The sequence below is a fragment of the Leguminivora glycinivorella genome, chromosome 23 (genome assembly GCF_023078275.1).
Source record: "Leguminivora glycinivorella isolate SPB_JAAS2020 chromosome 23, LegGlyc_1.1, whole genome shotgun sequence".
Taxonomy (NCBI): Eukaryota; Metazoa; Arthropoda; class Insecta; order Lepidoptera; family Tortricidae; genus Leguminivora; species Leguminivora glycinivorella.
The window spans coordinates 77,897-97,255 of NC_062993.1; positions in this window are offsets into that span (position 1 = coordinate 77,897).

Genomic DNA, 19,359 nt, shown 5'->3' on the forward strand with positions numbered 1-19,359 from the left:
ACGTGGCCTGTCTCAAGACAGCGGTAACACCTAAGAGGTTTGGTGTCTAACAGGACGACTCGCGCCGAGATCCAGCCTACTTTGAGTCGGCCTGCCTCTACGACCTTTTTGGCGGCAGCCACTGGACAGCTCAGCCAGAGCGTCCCAGAGCCATTCTGGCTGCGCGATATCACGCCGGATTTGACGGCCTCAGCAGCGCAGTTGCCGAGCTCAGCCACAGCCGCTACGACTTCCTCAGCGGTCGCTGAATCATCCAGCCCCATGACGCGGATGTCAGCGCATTTAATCGGTCGCTGAATGTGGACCATGTTAGGATCCAGAACCTCCCTCAGTTTCGCAGCCAGAGCATCCGCCGCAACTTCAATCTCTTTGGTGTCAGCAGGAAGCTCCAGCATGCGTGCTCCGGTAGCTGTTGTCCGGAAGCGGAGAGAGGAGATTCCTATTTCTCCAACTTTATTTTCTTCTTAGCTTCAGCTAAGATCGTTTCGTACTTAACGCCGGTGTCGACAGCTTCCTGTTTGAGCGTAAGAGTAACTGCAGCGGTGCGCGGGGGCTGCAGTTTACGCTTACGTGCCGGCTTGGACGCCTGTGTTGCAGGAGCTGTCGGCTTTTTGGCTTTTTTGGCCTTCCTGCCTAGTGCGTCTTTCCAGCTCCCACTTGGAGGATTTGCCGGAGCAGCTGCTGAAGCTGTTGGAGCCGCAGCAGCAGCTGTTGATTCCTGTTGAACTTCTCTAGCGCCAGCAGCTTCTTTAGCAGCTAGAGTAGTCTTCTTGCGCCTTGTTTTGGATTTGGCACCTTGTTTCACATCTGATGTGGCAGGCTGGGTAGCCGCTGCCATTCCTCCTGCACGATTAGATTGGTCATCCAATTCAGGGTGGCCAGACACGTCCTGTTCTTCACGCCGGTCCGAAGCCAAAGGTGGGCGCAACCGTGGTTCGGGGAGGAGGCGACATTCAATGCCCTCCAGCCTGGCGTTCAGCATGTTGCTAAATTGCGCCGTGCTACTACGCAGCGCTTCCTCCACGATCTTTTTTATTTCGGCATCAGTTGCTACGGCAGGCTGGTTACGGATTTCTTGAACCTGCCTCCGCAGCTCCGCTAGCTGGGTCTTGAGCTGCGTATTCGCCGCTTCGAGGCGCGCAACTTCATCTGACGTAGTGCGTGACCTCAACTCTGCGAAGGCTCCACCGAGAGTGGTAACCGAGTCCTTCAGAAGCTTTTGGTATGTGCCCTTTAAGTGCCCTGACTTGCTCATCACGTGGGTCACCGCGTTAAGGGCGGCCCGAACCTTGTCCTCGATCGCAACTGCAGTTTCCATTTCCACACTGCAGTCGGGAGACTGGGACTGTCGGTTCATCAAGCGAGCACTCCTGTCTCTCGCCGCTTCTTCTGATGAGGCTAGGAAAGCCGCCAACGCCTGCTCTGTGTTGAGCTGTTCCAAGCGAGCTTTTTCAGCAGCCAGCTCGGCCTGCAGCTTTCCGAAGCCTACATATTCGCCTGTGGTCGGTGGCCGACCCCTGCCTCGTTTAGACATCGCCTTTAAGAACGGCTTTCTCTTAGCCAGCATCTCGTCTACGGGCGCCACGTCACTGTCAGTATCCGAGATACCGTCATCAGCGGGCCGTTTTTCACCCTTCCGCCAGTATTTTCCCACAATTATGTTTTCTCGGGAACTCACTGTTTCCATAGTGGCAGCTGATGAGTCAGACTCCAGTCCGGGTCGCTCGTCGCATCTGGTGAGCGACACCCGTAGGTCCGGCAGTGATCCCCGGTTCTCCTTTTTCATCTGAGACCTCGTAGAGGTTTCTGTTGAGGCCTCCGTGGATTCGTCAGGTGCCGATCCAGACACGAATCGACCCTTAGTATCTCGTGGCGGTGGATTGCCGCCCCTCAGTCTAAGAATGCTCCAATAGTCATTGAAGCACCCTCCTGCTTTCTCCTGTTTCTTCGTCCTAGTTTTATTTGATCGTTTTGGTGCCATGTTTATAAATTTTTTAACTTCGCTTCCTGTGTTCCTCACCCACCACGGAGCCCACACTGGGGATGCACACAATGTGCACCAAGGCTACCCAGAAAGTATAGACACGAGGGGTTGGAATTGCTACGCGACATCGGGAGCTACAGACGTGTGGCTGGAAGAATCGATCTTACTCCTCCAGTTGTTCCACACGCCCTTGCCCCGTCAGCATGGAAGAATTCCACTGTCCCAGACAGCCCCCTCGCATCTAGCCTGCAACTCACGCCGTCTCATCCCATGATCGTTGCGTGTCCAAATACCCTGCAGTGGCTAGCTGCAGGGCTACCGTTTGGCGAGAAATAAGGGCCGAAGAGGGCGTGTTGCGTTGCGAGAGTAACTGACCCGACTCCGCTCGGCTCAACCCTCCAGGATCCCGTCTTCCCCACGTACGGCTCACACTGTGCAGGACATACACAGGTAGGTGACTGAGGTGTTAGAGGTCAACCTACTCCCTCCTGTGGTTTTTGAAGAGGTGTCCTTCCTCGCGATCCCTGTCCGAGACAGCGACCCTCGTGCCGGCCCCACGGGCCGGGTTACGAGTTGGCCGACGGCCGACCTGGGTCAACCACCGCCCTCACAGCAAGTAATTTTTTATAGAGGTTTTCTTCCTCGCAGCCCCCACCCCGAGGGGAGGCGGCCCCCGCTCCTGGCACCCACGGGCCAAGTTTGCGGTATAGGCGACGCACACACAGCATCGCACAATCTCCAACGTCTGCATCCTCTATCACCTCAGATGGACTGAGACAAGACGAGAGCAGCTACGAACACGACATTGAAGTCAACGCAGGAGCAATAAGCTCAACTGCACGCCCCACGGCTGGTAGTTCGCAGAGGGAGAATAGCGAACGCGCAACTGAGCGGCTACTCTCCCCCTCCCAGGGTGCACCACGAGGAGGTCTACCAGCCCTGCACCCCACCCCAACCTTTTTTTTTTTTTTTTTTTTACGTGGGGAATGCGTTTACGCATACCGCCGGGTCTGAGGTGGTGTGCGACCCGGTCGGTTATGTGGGGCTCGAGGCTGTAAAAGGGCCCCCCTACCCACTAAACCCCACGGTGTCCTCTCACCGCTTTATGTGCGGGGTCCCGGGAAGCTGTAAAGGGCGTCCGCGACCCCGCAGCGGCCATCCTGGATCAGGATACGTCACTGGTCAGGCTATGAGCCGACCGATCCTCGCCTTGGGAGCGCTTCCCGGACACAGGGGTCGCGCTCTCCAACTCGAGAGCCAGCGTATTGGGCGAGGGCGCTCTCATGCATCGCTCGCCCGCCGGCTGTCGTTAGGGTGGCAGGTTCCGCTCGTGAGCGGCACGTCTGCGGCCTGTGCGGCGGCGGCGCATCGGGTTTGCCTCGGCCTGGGTTTCCCGTTCGCGCTCCGCCGCCTCCTTCTCTTTGAGGACGTGCTCGCTGAAAGAGAGCAGAGCCTCCCACCCTTCTTCGCTAGCCACGATGGCCCGCACCACCGCCGGCAGCGACAGGTCTGGCCCCACCCGGGCCACCACCTCCCGCCGCTCCGCCCCCATGCCGGACACTCGGCCAGCGTGTGCCAGGCCGAGTCCTCGCCAGCTCCGCACGCGTGGCACTCCGGTGTCGGCTCTCTCCGAGCGACTTTGTACAGGTACGAGCCGAAGCAGCCATGGCCCGAAAGTACCTGTACAAGCCGAAAGGTGAGCACGCCATGCTCACGGTCTAACCATTTTTGGAGCACTGGCCGTATCGCTTCGATGGTGCGGACTCCTGCGCTTGGGCGCTCAAGCCTGGCTGACCACCGCTCTACTGCTGCCTGGTGAAGTATCTCTCGCTGCGCTCTGATCTCCTGGGGCGCTGGCCAGAGATCGCGAGCTAGAGCCTCCTTACGCCATACGAATAGGGAAGCCAGGATTTGCGCCTCCAGATCCCAGGGTAGGGTTCCCGCTAGGGCGCAAGCTGCTTCAGAACCTATTGTCCTATACCCTCTTATCACTCGCTGCGCCATCACTCTCTGCGGTCGCCGTAGCTGTGATATGTTCTTATCACTGAGTGCGTCAGCCCACGCTGGGGCACCGTAGAGAGCCATTGAGCGCAGGACTCCCGTGTACAGGCGGCGGCATGATGCCCTAGGCCCACCCAGATTTGGCAGTATGCGCCCAAAGGCCGCAGCCGCTCGCACCAACCTGGGCGCCAGGCGCTCAAAGTGTGCTCTGAAGTTCCACTTGCTGTCAAGCGTGACACCGAGGTAGAGAAGTGTAGGCCTGACAGCAATAGGAACCCCCCCACCACTATCTCTGCGTCAGCAGGTGGCGCTCTTCGCGCTCCATAAAAGCAGACAGCTTCCGACTTTGGAAGCGCTACTTCCAGGCCTAGCCGTCGAATCCTGCTCACACAGTGAGCGACAGCCGCTGTTGCCAGCACGGCCGCGTCGCGGTAACTGGGTCCCATGGCCATCACGAGCGTGTCGTCTGCGTAGCAGATGACTGAGACTCCACGCAAGTTTTCCCCCTTAGGACCCAGTTATATCCTATGTTCCACAAGAGTGGTCCTAGGACCGACCCCTGTGGAACCCCACACGTCATTTCCCTTCTTCCCCACTCCTGTTGTGCAGGCCAGGTAATGCACCTCTCACTGAGGTACGCCTCTATGATGTTATACAGGTAGAGTGGGACCTGGTGGTACCGCAGCGCTTCTTTTATTGTCTCCCAGGGGAGGGTGTTGAAGGCATTGGCAATGTCTAGTGAGACTGCCAAGACCACGTCACCCTGGGACACGGCCTCCTTGGCTAACGTTTTTACCTCCAGTATCGCGTCGACGGTGGAGCGCCCCCTGCGGAATCCGTACTGTGAATCCGCTAGGTTTGGCCCTTCATTCTCCATGTGTTTGATGAGGCGGGCAGCGATCACACGTTCGAACAGCTTGCCCACCTCATCAAGAAGGACTATGGGTCGGTAGCCGGAGGGAGAGTCAGCTGGTCGCCCCTCCTTTTTAAGCAACACCAGCTTGCCGGACTTCCACTCTTTTGGGAAACAACCCTGCTCCAGGCAAGCATTTAGGACCCGCAGTACCCTCGCCTCTAGGGCGCCCAAGGCTAAAACCCATGCACGGCCCGGAATGCCGTCGGGCCCGGGGGCCGTGTTCTTCCCGCGAAGCCGGTTGACCACTGCACCTAGCTCTGGAGGGAGTATTGGCGGAACGACTTCCTCCTCTGTGGGCCTCACCACTGGCGGCGCCATTGGAGGCGGCTGGTGAGGTCCCCTTTCAGGGAACAGCGCCGAGATTACGCGAGCAACGAGGTCCGGCTCAAGCGTCTGCGTCACCGGGGAGCCCATGGCCGCAGTTTGCTCCTCACCAGTTTGTAGGGCCTTCCCCATGGGTCGGAATTGAGGGTCTCCAGGAATTCGGCACGACTCACCTCAATTGCCTCCCCAATGGCGACCGAAAGCCCTAGTTTAGCAGCTTTGTATCTGTCGTACTGACGCTGCTCCTCGTTCTCGTCTCTTCGCCTACGCCTCCTGAGACGCAGGTAGCGGCGCCGAGCGGCTATACAGTTTTTTCGCAACTGCGCGAGCTCTTCGGTCCACCAGTAAACGCGTCTTTTTGGTGGTACGCGTTTTGCCCGGGGCATGGCCGCGTCGCAGATTTGCGTCATGGCCTCCCGGAGCCAAGAGGCTTCCTCCTCCACCTCCAACGCTCCTTCCGGCGCGGGCAGCCAAGCCTGCACAATGGCCGCCTCCTTTAGCAGCTCGCGGTCGAGTTTTGTCAATGCCCATCTCGGGCCGCTCTCGGCTGGGCCAGTACGCTGTGGGTTGTTCTGGGTCTGGGAGGGTGTCACATCGAACCTGATGTACCGGTGATCCGATAGGGTTTCCACCCCCACCAAGACTTCCCACCCCTGAACACGGCGCGCCAGGGGAGCACTCGCGAAAGTTATGTCCACGATGGAGCCCCCCTGTTGTCGCACGCACGTGTTAGCCGTGCCCTGGTTAATAACTGCCAGCCCTGACGCGACTGCCCACTCCTCCAGGGTTGCGCCTCGCGCATCTGTGGCCGGAGAGCCCCAAGCCGTGGACTTGGCATTGAAGTCTCCGGCAACAATTACCGGGCGCGGGGAAAGCTGGCCGACCCGAGCCCCCACCTCGTACAGGAATTGCTCGAAGTCAGCCAAGGAGCGGTTCGGCGAAAAGTACACCGCCACGAACCAAATCCCCCCGTAGAGCGCTCCCACGTAGCCCTTTCCTTTGAAGGCACCGGAAGGCGGCGGTGGACCACCCGCCGCCGCCCGTGTCACTAGTGCCACGCTCTTGTCGTCGTCTCCCAACCAATCGTCACGGGGAGGGATCGTGTACGGCTCTGCCACTACTGCGACATTTATCATCCACTGTGCCAGGGACTGGAACAAGAGATCCTGAGCCCTAGCACAGTGGTTGAGGTTCGTCTGCAGAATCCGTAGGGCCATTTTTTATTCCGTGACCATTGGATCCTGCTCCTGCACATCCGGTGTTTGTGCTGGCTGGGGCGCGGCCTGGCGGCCAGCTCCAGCTTTTCTCCGTGGTGGCTTCTGGGCTTGTGATTTGCACACTTTTGAGTCCAGACTGTGGTCCGCTGGTTTCCCTACTTTAGAGCAAATCACACAGCTCGGAGTTGCAGAGCAGGTCCTCGCCGTGTGGCCTGGTTTCCCGCACCGGTAGCAGGTGTCGCTGAGGTCCGTTTCGCTGGTGCATTGTGCCCTGACGTGGCCCGTTTCCAGGCACTTGAAACACCGCATGGGTCTCTTCTCCAGCAGCTTTACTGCAGCTCGTACCCATCCCACCTGGAGTCTTCCCTTGTCAGCCTCCACTACTTTTTTGGCTGCCGCGATTGGACAGCGGAGCCAGATAGATCCTAGCCCGGATGCATCCTGCTGGATCTCCCCGTTTTTATCTGGCTCACTTCACAGCCCCCAGTCTTGGCAACAGCAGCCACTACCTCGCTGCAAGAGACGGAGTCGTCGAGTTGCGTTAGGCGTAGCTCTGCGCAGATCGTCGGCCTGGAGATTTTGACCAGGTCCTCCCCGAGCTTTTCGCAGAGCTCTTTTGCCAGGGAGTCGGCCTTTTCGCCGCTATCGGCTCCTGGGACCTCGAGGAGCCTGGCACCGGTTGCCGCCTTCTTGAACTTGATGGCGTTAATGCCCAGACTCTTGAGGTCAATGTTCTCCTTGGCCCTGATGAGGACTTGTCCATACGTCACCCCTTTTGCTTCGGCCTCCGGCTGTAGGGTTAGGACTACAGCTGACGAACGCGGAGGTCGAAGTTTTCTACTCTTGGGCTTGTTTGGCTTCTTGGGCCGCGGCTGAGAGCCCACTTGCATACTTGCCCCCTTGCTTTTCTTCCGCGTCACCGCAGACCACTCCTCGTTTGTGTTCGCGGGAGCCGGAGGCAGCGGGCGAGGACCTGGCGTCGCGGAGGATGGAGCCGCTGCTGCCGCCGCTGCTGGCGTTTTCCCCCCTTTTTTCCTCTTTTTATTTTTCCCCTTTTGGGGCTCCTCCGTCAAGTTTGGGGGACCTCGCTTCGGGGCCGATGCGGTCGATGCGGTACCCCGCTTGGAGGCCGGTGTGGGACCAGGACCTGGGGCCCGTGGGGGCTCGGGCTGTTCTTGGCGTTTCCGATCGGCATCCAGCGGGGGCCGCATTGGTTGGGACGGAAGTAGCCTACCTTCGCGCTCCAGGGCTCCGAGCCTCTCATCCAGCATCCGCTCAACCCTGGCCGCGACCGCTCCAACCAGCTCGTCCGCGTCGGAACGTCCGGAGGCAGTGGCGGGCTGTAGCGCCTCTTTGAGTGGAGCCGAGGACGGGGCCTGCTTTTAAAGTGGGCCCGGAGCTCCGCTTTCAGCTCCTCCACTTCGGAGCGCAGGTCCTTAACCTCCACCCTCAAGTTGGCATTTTGCCTCTGTAGCCGTCGCGTCTCTTCGGAGGAAGTAAGCTCCTTCAGGTCTTCGACCGCTTCCCCGATTGACGCGACAGCCACCTTGAGAGCCCGTACAAATGTCCCCTTTAGGTTGGCGGACCCAGTGGCCACCAACTCCACCGTCTTGAGGCTGTTTTTCACCCTTTGGTGGAGCGACGCCGCACTGTTGTCCGCCCCGTCTGTGTCTGGTGGGCCCGGGATCGTCCCGCCACTCTTTGGGGACCCGCCCGGCGCCAGCGACCGCGTGAGGCTCGCTAACTCCTCCTCTGCCTTGCGCTGGACCTCCTCCCGTCTGAGGCGGTTGAGCTCCCGCTTCGCCTCGGCAAGTCCCGCGTCGTGCGTCGAGCCCCCACTTCGCCCTGAGTCCGACTCGGCACCCGCATTGGGAGTGTTGGCGCTCCCAGTGCCGTCGGTCACGTCCGTCTCCTGCGTTCTGGCTGTCGGCGAGCGCGAGCTGAGCCTAATACGCTCGATCAGGACGATAGGTGTTTGGCCCAGCGTATCAGGCTTGTTTCTGGGGCCGGTGCGGCGCCCCCCTCCTTTGCCTTTCTTGCCTCTTTTGGCAGTGGCAGTGCCCAGCAAGAGTCCCGCGTCGCTCTCTGAGCCGGAAGAAAGCGCGAGCTCATCCGCAAGTCGTTTCTCGGGCCTCGAGCCCCAGAACTTCGAGGGCATGTCTGAGGTCGAAGGCGCCGCGTGCGCCTTTTGGGGACCCATTTCCACCGAGCCTTCCGAGTCGCCGGTGTCGGTCGCCCCTTCGCCAAACAAGTCGCGTCTGTCAAGCCTTGATGGGGAGAAGTACTCCTCTCTCTCAGGCGACATGGACGCCTCCACTCCGCGGGTGCCGTGAACCTTCCCCGTGAAGATTCGCGTTCGGTTCGGCGTGGAAGGACGCACAAACTGCCTGAACCCTGTGGGTACAGGCGCATCCTCTGCCCCCGTTTGCGTGTCGGACGCGGGATAGCGAATATAACGCCCGAGCGCATCCCGCAGTGGGCGGTACCCCGTTGGGACGGGCTTAGGCGAGGGCAGGGCAAGCCCGGGTGAGGACGGGGTACCCACCGCCTCCTCGCTGACCGCATCTCCTCCTCCGTGTGCAGGCTTCGGGGAGGGCTCGGTCCCAGCCTCATCCACGTCACCTCCTCCACGTATCCTAAGCAACAAATCCGGTTCGTGAGCATCGGTATCCGTTGAACGCTTGCCAGTGTCGTTGGAGTTGATCCTAGAGTGGTGTGCCCCCCAGAATACGACGGGCGGCATGTCACCACAGTACGGGCATCTAGTACGGATGCCCGTTCTGTGGTGACACGGAGGATTGAGACCTCCTGGGGTAGTTGTACGCTAGGTTGACCACTCATCTTTTGCTATTTTTAAGGGGTATGCCCCCTTTGTGCGGCGCTTGTGACTGGGCTCCCCCAGCCACGCATCCCATCGGCACGCCGCAAACCTTGGGATTGGGGATTTTTATGGTGGTTTACTCCACTTGGCCTTCCTCTCAGTGAGGGAGGCCCCGGTCCGCTCAGTGCGGGTTGCGGGTTGCCCGACGGTGGCCGTAGCCACGACGCCGCGCCAGGCGGCCTGGGCACGCCTCCGGTAGCTCATAGAGCCCCGACTCCATCCCGGGGGACACCTGGCAGCTCGCACTGTGCCCTCTGCTGACTTCAGAGGGACACGCGGAGCCGCCCCCGTGTGCTGCTCTTAGTCTGGCCTCTCGCCTCAGGCCTGTCCGGTTTGGGAGGCCCTGTCCGGCATAGCCCTGAGGGTCCTGGAGGCACGCAAGCCCCTTCACCACGGCAAGGTGGCAACACGTCGAAGGGGACCCCACCCCAACCTAACCTAACCTAACCTAACCTAACCTAACCTAACCTTTTTTTTTTTTTTTTTTTTTTTTTTTTTTTTTTTTTTTTGACCCAGGGGGAATCCGTTATGGATCCCACTGGCCCGGGAGAAAGCCAGTGGGTATGTCGGACTCTCACCGACTAAACCCCCTGGGGTGTTCCGCCGCGCGCTTTTGAGAGGGGGTTTTGGGAACATGGTTGTAAGGCACCAATACCCCCTCAGCGTTGCCCTTGCGGGCCCGTCTTCCATACTGCTCTGGCAGTTTACTTCGCCGAAGGCACCTCGGAACACTTGAGGGCCTCCAGCTCAGAACCTCTTCACGCGAGTGACAGGACTCCCGACCCATCACTCGCAGGTTCTCCTTAGGGCGGCAGCATTCTACCTGCATAGGCTCTACGCCGCCTGCCCAGCCTTCTGCGGCGCTGAGGAAGGCTATCCGCGTCATCCTCGCGCATTCTTTCTGCGGCCTCCTTCTGCGTCATGACTGTGACACAGAAGGAGGTCACAGCAGACCATGCCTCGTCACTGCCGACCATGCAGCGGATTAATGCCGGCAGTGAGAGGTCTCCTCCAATTGCCGCGGACAGGGCAGCGCGAGGCTCCGCCCACGCAGGGCACTCCTCGCGTGTATGCTTGGCCGTGTCCACGGCTTGTCCTCCGCAGTGGTGACACGCCGGTGATGGCTCCCGTCCCAGTATCTCGCACAGGTACTTCCCGAAACAGCCGTGTCCTGTTAGGACCTGTGCGAGATGGAACGTGATTGTACCGTGTTTACGCTGGACCCATTCTTGTAGAACCGGTCGTACAGCTGCCACCAAGTCCCGGCTAGCTCCCGGGATCTCTAGACGCTCCGCCCATTGCACGTAGAGGACCTCTTGTGCCTCTTCCCGCCATTTGCGTACTTCCTGGGGGGCTGGCCAGTTTTCAGCTGCTCTTGCTCGTTGCACCCGCCAATAGACGCTGGACTGAACCGCAGCCTCTAGGTCCCATGGCGGGCTCCCGGCTAGCAGACAGGCTGCTGAGTGTGAATTGGTGCGGTACGCTCGGGCCACCCTGAGAGCTATGGCCCGCTGCGGTCGTCGCAAACCTAACCTAACCTAACCTAACCTAACCTAACCTAACCTAACCTAACCTAACCTTTTTTTTTTTTTTTTTTTTTTTTTTTTATCGAAGTGGAATGCATTTACGCATTCCCCCAGCCTTCAAAGGGGTCAAGGTCTTACAGGGGATATGTGGGACTCGCTCCATCAACCTGCTGCTCCTCTGAGTGAGGAGCGCGGGAGGAGAATACCCACTAAACCACTCCGGGCAGACATCTTGACTGTTGTTAGGGGGCAAAACCGTGGGCCCAATTGAGGTCATTCTCCACAGAAAGATCGCTGTCAGAATCGAACCCGAGAACATCTGCGTACGAAGCCAGCGCACTACCACGGGGCTACGTCTTGCCTTAACCTAACCTAACCTAACCTAACCTAACCTAACCTAACCTAACCTAACCTAACCTAACCTAACCTAACCTAACCTAACCTAACCTTTTTTTTTTTTTTTTTTTTTTTTTTTTTTTTTTAAGTGAGGAAATGCTTTACGCATACCGCTCCGGCGCGGGGTGAACCGGAACGGTTATGTGGGACTCCCTGTTGTGGGCTAATGAGACCCCAGGTATACCCACTAAAACCTCACTGTTGGCCGCATCAACGCTTTCTGGGTGGGGCCCGGGTATCGGGTGACAAGCTTCCGAAACCCCACCAGCGGCTGTCCGAAAATTCGGACCACACTCAGAAGAAACTCTTCAAGGCTGGCCTCTCAGGGGACCCTCGTGTAGGTGGCAGGCCTCCCCGAATCTGCCACCCACGGGTTCCCTTAGGGGGGAAGTTGACGGTCGCACGCCAGGCGCCTCCGTGCCACGCGCTTGCGACGCATCGGTTGGGACGCTGGGTCTTCTTCCCTTTCTCTTTCAGCGGTCTCTTTCTTTGCCATTACTTCTTCACAGAAAGAGACCATTGCTTTCCATGACCTGACACTGTCTACCATAGTTTTGACTACGGCAGGCAGCGTGAGGTCACTCCCGACTACAGCCATCAGCGTTGCTCGCTGCTCCGCCCAGGCTGGACATGCTGCCAGCGTATGCAACGCCGTATCCTCAGCTGCTCCGCAGCCGTGGCATGCCGGCGTTGGTTCTCGGCCCAACCTACAAAGGTACCGTCCAAAGCACCCGTGCCCCGAGAGGACTTGGGTCACCCTGAATGTCATAGGGCCGTGCTCCCGGTCAAGCCATTGTTTTAGGACCGGTCGAATAGCCTCTATAGTCTGATGGCCAGCAGTTGGATTTGCCAGCCTTTCCTCCCAACATGCCATCATTTCCAGCCGAATCTCCTCGCGCCGTCCCTGCACTTCCCCTGGGGCCGGTGACTCACCCCTGTCGCGCATCTCTTCTCTCCAGCGGTAAACGATTGCAAGGGCTTTAGCCTCTAAGTCCCAAGGTAGCGTTCCCGCTAGGATACAGGCAGCGTCAGTAGAGATGGTGCGGTAGCCCCGGATTACTCGTAGCGCCATAGCTCGTTGCGCTCTTCGCAGCTGAGCGATTTGTGGCCGTCCTAGGGCATCAGCCCATACAGGTGCACCGTAAAGGGCCATTGAGCGCACCACTCCCGTGTATAAACGGCGGCATGAGGTCTTAGGCCCTCCCAAGTTTGGGAGTATACGCCCTAGGGCCGCCGCACCGCTGAGCAATTTTGGAGCTAAACCCTCAAAGTGAGCCTTAAAATTCCACTTGCTGTCGAGAACAATGCCCAGGTAGCGCATTGTTGATCTGACAGCAATTGGAACACCACCTACTGTTATTTGGGACCCTACCGGAGGGCCTTTGCGATGGCCGTAAAAACAAATAGCCTCCGATTTCTGTAGGGCAACTTCTAGGCCCAATCTCCTTATTCGGCTGACTACATGTGCAACCCCGGCAGTTGCCAAGATGGCCACGTCTCGATAGCTGGGCCCGCGGGCCATCACCAACGTGTCATCTGCGTAACACAATACGCTGACGCCAGGAAGGTTTGCCCCCCGCAGGACCCAGTCATATCCCACGTTCCAGAGTAGCGGGCCCAAAACTGAGCCTTGAGGGACACCGCACTCCATCCTTTTCTTTCCCCAGGTGCGCTGCTCTGGCCAGGTGACAGTTCGCTCGCTGAGGTAGGCCCTGATAATATGGGCTAGATGAGGAGGGACTCCGTGGTAACGCATGGCCTCATTTATTGATTCCCAGGGCATGGTGTTAAAGGCGTTGGCGATGTCTAGAGACACAGCCAAGACGACCTCACCCTGGGAAACGGATTCCTGAGCTAGCCTCTTCACCTGTAGGATTGCGTCTACAGTGGAACGGCCGCTTCTGAAACCGTACTGGCCATCAGCCAAGTCCGGGCCGATACTCTTCAGGTGCTCGTTGAGGCGGGATGCTATGACGCGCTCGAATAGCTTTCCTACCTCGTTGAGTAAGACGATCGGCCGATATGTTGAAGGCGAGTCGGCCGGACGTCCTTCTTTCCTTAGCAGGATTAGCTTCCCTGACTTCCACTCAGCTGGGAAGACGCCCTGCTCCAGGCACGCGGTGAATAGGCGGACAAGTCTCGGCTCCAGTTCTTTCAGTGCGAGTGCCAACGCACGTCCAGGAACTCCGTCAGGGCCAGGGGCGGTGTTTTTAGCTCGCATTCGAAGCACCGCTACGCCCAATTCCACTGATGTAACAGGCGGTACCACCGCCTCCTCAGCTGCCTCTGTTTGTGGTGGCACCATTGCTGGAGGTCTGTTGTTTATTTCTCTTGGGAATAGTGCCGAGACTACGTCGTTTACAAACTCTGGCTCCAGCGTCTGGGTGAGTGGTGGACCCGGTGACCGTAATTTGTTCCTGACGAGCTTATAGGGACGACCCCAGGGGTCCACATTCAGCGTGTCCAGGAATTCTTTTCTGGCGGCGTCCATCGCATTTCCTATCGCGGCCTTAAGTGCCTGTTTCGCTTCTTTGTACAAGGCATAGAGGTTTCTTTCAGCTTCCGCATCCGGTTGTCTGCGCCTGCGCCTCTGCCTTAAGTACTGTCGCCTCGCGGCTGTGCAGGCCCTTCGCAGCTGAGCAAGCTCAGCATTCCACCAGTACACGCTTCTTTTGGGTGGTGGAGGCTTAGCCCGGGGCATTGCCGAGTCGCATATCAGCGACATAGCATCCCGGAACCAGGACGCTTCCGTCTCCACCACTAGCTCGCCCTGCGGCGAAGGTAGCCAGGCCTGCACGATCGCAGCTTGAACAAGAAGCTCACGGTCCATCTTGCCCAAGGCCCATCGAGGGCCTCCTCCGCCATTTGGCAGCCTATTGTGTTGGCCGTCTGGGGCGGGTGGCAATGTGGAGACGCTGTAGCGAATGTACTTGTGATCGGATAGCGTCTCCACATCTTCCAGTACTCTCCAGTCTTGAACACAGCGTGACAGGGCGGCGTTTGTGAATGTGAGGTCCACTATGGATCCGCCATTTTGCCGTACGCAGGTATTTGCGGCTCCTTTGTTGGCCAGAATCAGTCCCGCAGCTAGTGCCCACTCTTCGACTACCTCACCTCGCACGTCCGTCGCCGGCGAGCCCCACGCAGTAGACTTCGCGTTAAAATCGCCGGCAACGACCACTGATCCTCGACTATGAATCTGTCGGACTCGGGCGCTGACCTCTACCAAGAACCGTTCTAGTTCGGCCAAACTGCGGTTCGGCGAGAAATAGATGGCTACAAATGTGACCCGTTCATAGTTTGCCGCTACGAACCCTTTCCCCCGCACAATATTTGTGAATGTGCCTATATTTCCTCTCGCTACCAGGGCGACTAGGCCATCAATGTCGCCCACCCAATCGCTTCGCAGTGGTACCGAGTACGGCTCGGCCACCACTGCCACATTGATATCCCACTGAGCCAGGGACTGGTGAAATAGATCTTGAGCCCTGGCGCAGTGATTAAGGTTTGTTTGCAGCACCTTCACTGTCATTAATTGTCGGAGCATGCAGTTTCCATCTCATCCTCTTCCACCGGGCCGGTGGAGGGTTCAACAGTCTGGGAGGGGGCCCGGGGGCCATCGCCAGTACGTTTATACGTCTTCGATCGGGAGCTACTGCACGCTTTGGTCCCGATTTTGTGGTCCGCAGGCTTACCCGCAGCATCGCAGAGGATGCAGTGAGGTGCACCGGAGCAGGTTGACCTCTTATGTCCCGGTTGGCCGCAATTGTAACAGCGAGCACTGTAATCCTCGGACGCTGTGCATTGAGCCCCGGCATGTCCCATCCCTAGGCAACGGAAGCACCGCATCGGCCTCTCTTCTAAAAGGCTGACTTTAGCCGAAAGGCCCCAGCCAAGATTTAGTCGGCCCCCTGAGTTACCTTAATGGCCGCTGTGACAGGACAGCGCAGCCACAAAGTTCCGAGTGCCCTGACACCTCGGCGAATCTCGCCTGTTTTTATTTGCTCCACTGAGCACTCACCGACGCGTGCAATCGTGGCCACCACGGTCTCCGGTGATATCGAGTCGTCCAGCTCGGTGAGGCGGAGCTCTGCGCATTTTGTTGGTCTTGTGACTTTTACCTCTTCCGACCCCAGCTTTTCTAAAAGCGCTTTGGCCAATTGGTCGGCCTTGTCGCCACTGGAAGTGCCTGGCACCTCTAAAACGGTTCCCCCAGTGACTGCACGCTTGACACGCAGCGCAGTAATATCAAGCTGCCCTAGGTCGACCTTTTTCTTGGCCTCTGTGAGGATATTCGCATACGTCACCCCCTTTGCCACTGCCTCAGGGAGTAGCGTCAGGACCACTGCTGCTGAACGAGGGGGGACCAGTTTGCGAGCCTTCTTCGCTTGCTGTTTCTTTTGTGGCTTGGAAGCAGCATCTGTCGCCTTCTTTTTCTTCTTATTCTTCTTCTTCTTGGGTCCCACCTTCTGCCAACCTTCCTCTGTCGGTAGACTTGGGGGTGCTGGCTGGGACCGAGGGATCGCCGTGCTCTGGCTAGTATTGGGCTGAGGGGCTTTGCTTTTGTTGCCATTACCCTTGCCCTTGCCTTTTTTGCCCATCTTCTGCGGCTCTTCTGTGTAGTTCGGAGGGCCCTTCTTGCCGGTAGCATGTGCTACTGGCTTTGGGGGCTTTTGAACTTCTTTGGAAGAAGATGGTATGGCCGTCTCTTTCTTCTTATCGCTTGCCAGCGGTGGTCGGAGGCCCCAGGCTGGCAGAAGCCTGCCCTCCCTCTCTAGTCCATCAAATCGGGCATTGATTATGTTGCCCACTTGTAGTGACACTGCCCTAACAATGCTCTCTACGTCCAGGGCAGCAGGCTCAGCACGCTTGGCCGTCTTTTTGGAAGCCGCCAGTGTTTCAGATCCCGACGGTGCTGGTTTTACCACATCTGTTGCCCTTGAGGGAGACGAGTTCCAACGCGGCATTTGGAGTCGTTCCATGTCCTCTCGTATTTTGCGGAGTTCGCAGCGCACGTCTGCTAGCTCTGCTTTAAGGCGCTTATTTGCGGCCTCTAATTGTCGGGTTTCATCAGACACGGAGTGTGTCCTGAGCTCCTCAAAAACTTCCTTCAGCGCCTTGGCAGAGTCTTTTAGGGCCTTTTGGAAGGTGCCCTTAAGATGGCTCGACTTTTCGGCCACCAACCTGATAGTTTTCAGACTGGTATCTACTCGGTCGTTGAGATTCTCCTTATGATCCTCGGTGGACGTTTCAGAGAGTCTTGCTTGGCGGGCTGTGACGGACCGACAGAAGTTCTCTGCTTCCTCTTCCTCCTGAAGCCGCAGCTCTTCGCGTTTCGCCTTCTTGGTGGCCTCGGGGGCCTTTAAGTAGTCCCCTGTAGTGGTGTGACGTAGTTGGGCTGCAGTGTCCTCGGTTACTTCCGTCTCATGCAGTAGGCGCGAGCCGGGGCCAAGCCGGATGCGCTCCACCAAGACGACGGGTGTTTGGCCCAGCGAATCGGTCTTGGTTATAGGACCAATTTGACGCCCCTCTTTTACTTTCCTGCCTCTTTTGGCCGTGCCTGACAGCAGTGTCGCTACTCCCGCGTCACTTTCTGAGCCGGAGGACAGTGTTAGGTCGTCCGCGGTCCGTTTGTCGGGCCTCGAACCCCAAAACTTCCTGCGCATTTCCGAGGACGAGGGCTCCGCTTGCGCCTTTGGGGGACCCCTTTCCCCGAGCCCTCCGAGTCGCCGGTGTCGGCCTCCCCTCACCGAACAGGTCACGTCTGTCCAGCCTTGAGGGTGAGAAGAACTCCTCTCTCTCGGGCGACTGGGTCGTCTCCCTCCGCGGATGCCGCCATTCTTCCCGGTAAAAACTCTCGTCCGGCTTGGAGTGGAAGGACGCACGAACTGCCTATAACCTGGGAGCACAGGCGCATCCTCCGCTCCCGTTCGCGTGTCAGGCACGGTGTAGCGAATATAACGCCCAAGCGCGTCCCGCAGTGGGCGAAACCCTGCCGGGACGGGCTTAGGCGAGGGCAGGGCAAGCCCGGGTGAGGACGGGGTGCCCGCCGCATCCTCGCTAACCATATCTCCCTCTCCACGTGCAGGTTTCGGGGAAGGCTCAATCTCGGCCTCCTCCGCATCTGCTCCTCCTCGTAGTCTCAACAACAAATCCATATCGTTAGCATCGGCGTCCGTTGATCGCTTGCCAGGGTCGTTGGTATTGGTCCTCGAGTGGTGTGCCCCCCAGAATACGACGGGCAGCATGTCACCACAGTACGGGCATCCAGTGCGGATGCCCGTTCTGTGGTGACACGGAGGATTGGGACCTCCTGGGGTAATCTTTCAATGTCTTGGCCACTCATTTTTTGCTATTTTTAAGGGGTATGCCCCCTTGCGCGGCGCTTGTGACTGGGCTCCCCCAGCCACGCATCCCATCGGCACGCCGCAGACCTTGGGATTGGGGATTTTTATAGTGGTTTACTCCACTTGGCCTTCCTCTCAGTGAGGGAGGCCCCCGGTCCGCTCAGTGCGGGTTGCGGGTTGCCCGACGGTGGCCGTAGCCACGACGCCGCGCCAGGCGGCCTGGGCACGCCTCCGGTAGCTCATAGAGCCCCGACTCCATCCCGGGGGACACCTGGCAGCTCGCACTGTGCCCTCTGCTGACTTCAGAGGGACACGCGGAGCCGCCCCCGTGTGCTGCTCTTAGTCTGGCCTCTCGCCTCAGGCCTGTCCGGTTTGGGAGGCCCTGTCCGGCATAGCCCTGAGGGTCCTGGAGGCACGCAAGCCCCTTCACCACGGCAAGGTGGCAACACGTCGAAGGGGAACCTAACCTAACGATGGTTATGTGGGACTCCCGGGCTAATGAGACCCGGTTTAATGCCTAACCTAACCTAACCTAACCTAACCTAACCTAACCTAACCTAACCTAACCTAACCTAACCTAACCTAACCTAACCTAACCTAACCTAACCTAACCTAACCTAACCTAACCTAACCTAACCTAACCTAACCTAACCTAACCTAACCTAACCTAACCTAACCTAACCTAACCTAACCTAACCTAACCTAACCTAACCTAACCTAACCTAACCTTTTAACCTTTTTTTTTTTTTTTTTTTTTTTTTTTTTGACGCAGGGGAATGCATTTACGCATCTCACCCCCGGGCTGAGGAGGCCCATTGGGGGGTGGTATGTGGGACTCCCTCCTCCCATATCCCCCTCTGCTAATCAGAGGGAGGGGAGGAGAATACCCACTAAACCCCTGCGGCGTTTCCGTCCAAGCCGTTATAGGGGGGTGCAATGAGCTCGCAAGCACGTCATCACGGCACCCCCCCGGCAGTCCTGGCCCGGTTAGGGAACCGGACTTCACACCATTTGTGTAGGGAGAGTCAGCAAACGCATAACTGAACTCTCCCCCCTTCCCAAGTAAGCCTTGTTATGCGGGTCCTCTACCCGCGGCTCTACTGGGGCATGACACGGTTTACTGTGGCAAACCGCCTGCGCCTTCTGCCTATTCTTCTGCGGCGGTTAGGAAGCGCGTTGGGGTCTTCCTCCCGCTCTCGCTCATCAGCCTCTTTCTGCAACATAACTGTGTTGCAGAAGAGGTCCACTGCATCCCAAGATCTCTCGCTGCTCAGCATGGCCGCTACGACACTGTGCAGCGAGAGATCATTCGTCCCTATAGCAGCCGCCAAGGCATTCCGCTCCACGACCCAGCGGTTACACTCCATCAATGTGTGCCGGGCCGTGTCATCCACCTCACCGCACTGATGACAGACCGGGGTGGGCTCCCGACCAATCATGTGCAGGTAGTGACCGAAACACCCGTGTGCGGTCAACACCTGCACTAGTCTGAACCCCACTCTGCCATGAGTGCGGTCCAACCATCCGTCCAATGACGGGAGAACCGCCCCTATTGTCCAGGTCCCATAGAGGCAGTTCTCCAGGTCAGTCTTCCACCTCTCCCTCATTCTTTCTAACGCTATTTTCCGCTCGTTCCTGACTTCCTCCGGAGCAGGGAAAACTCCAGTCTCTCTGCTCCTAACCCTACTCTTATGCGCTTCGGATAATACTCCAGCATCTAGCTCCCAAGGGGAGGTGCCCGCTACCACGCATGCCGCCGCCCATCCC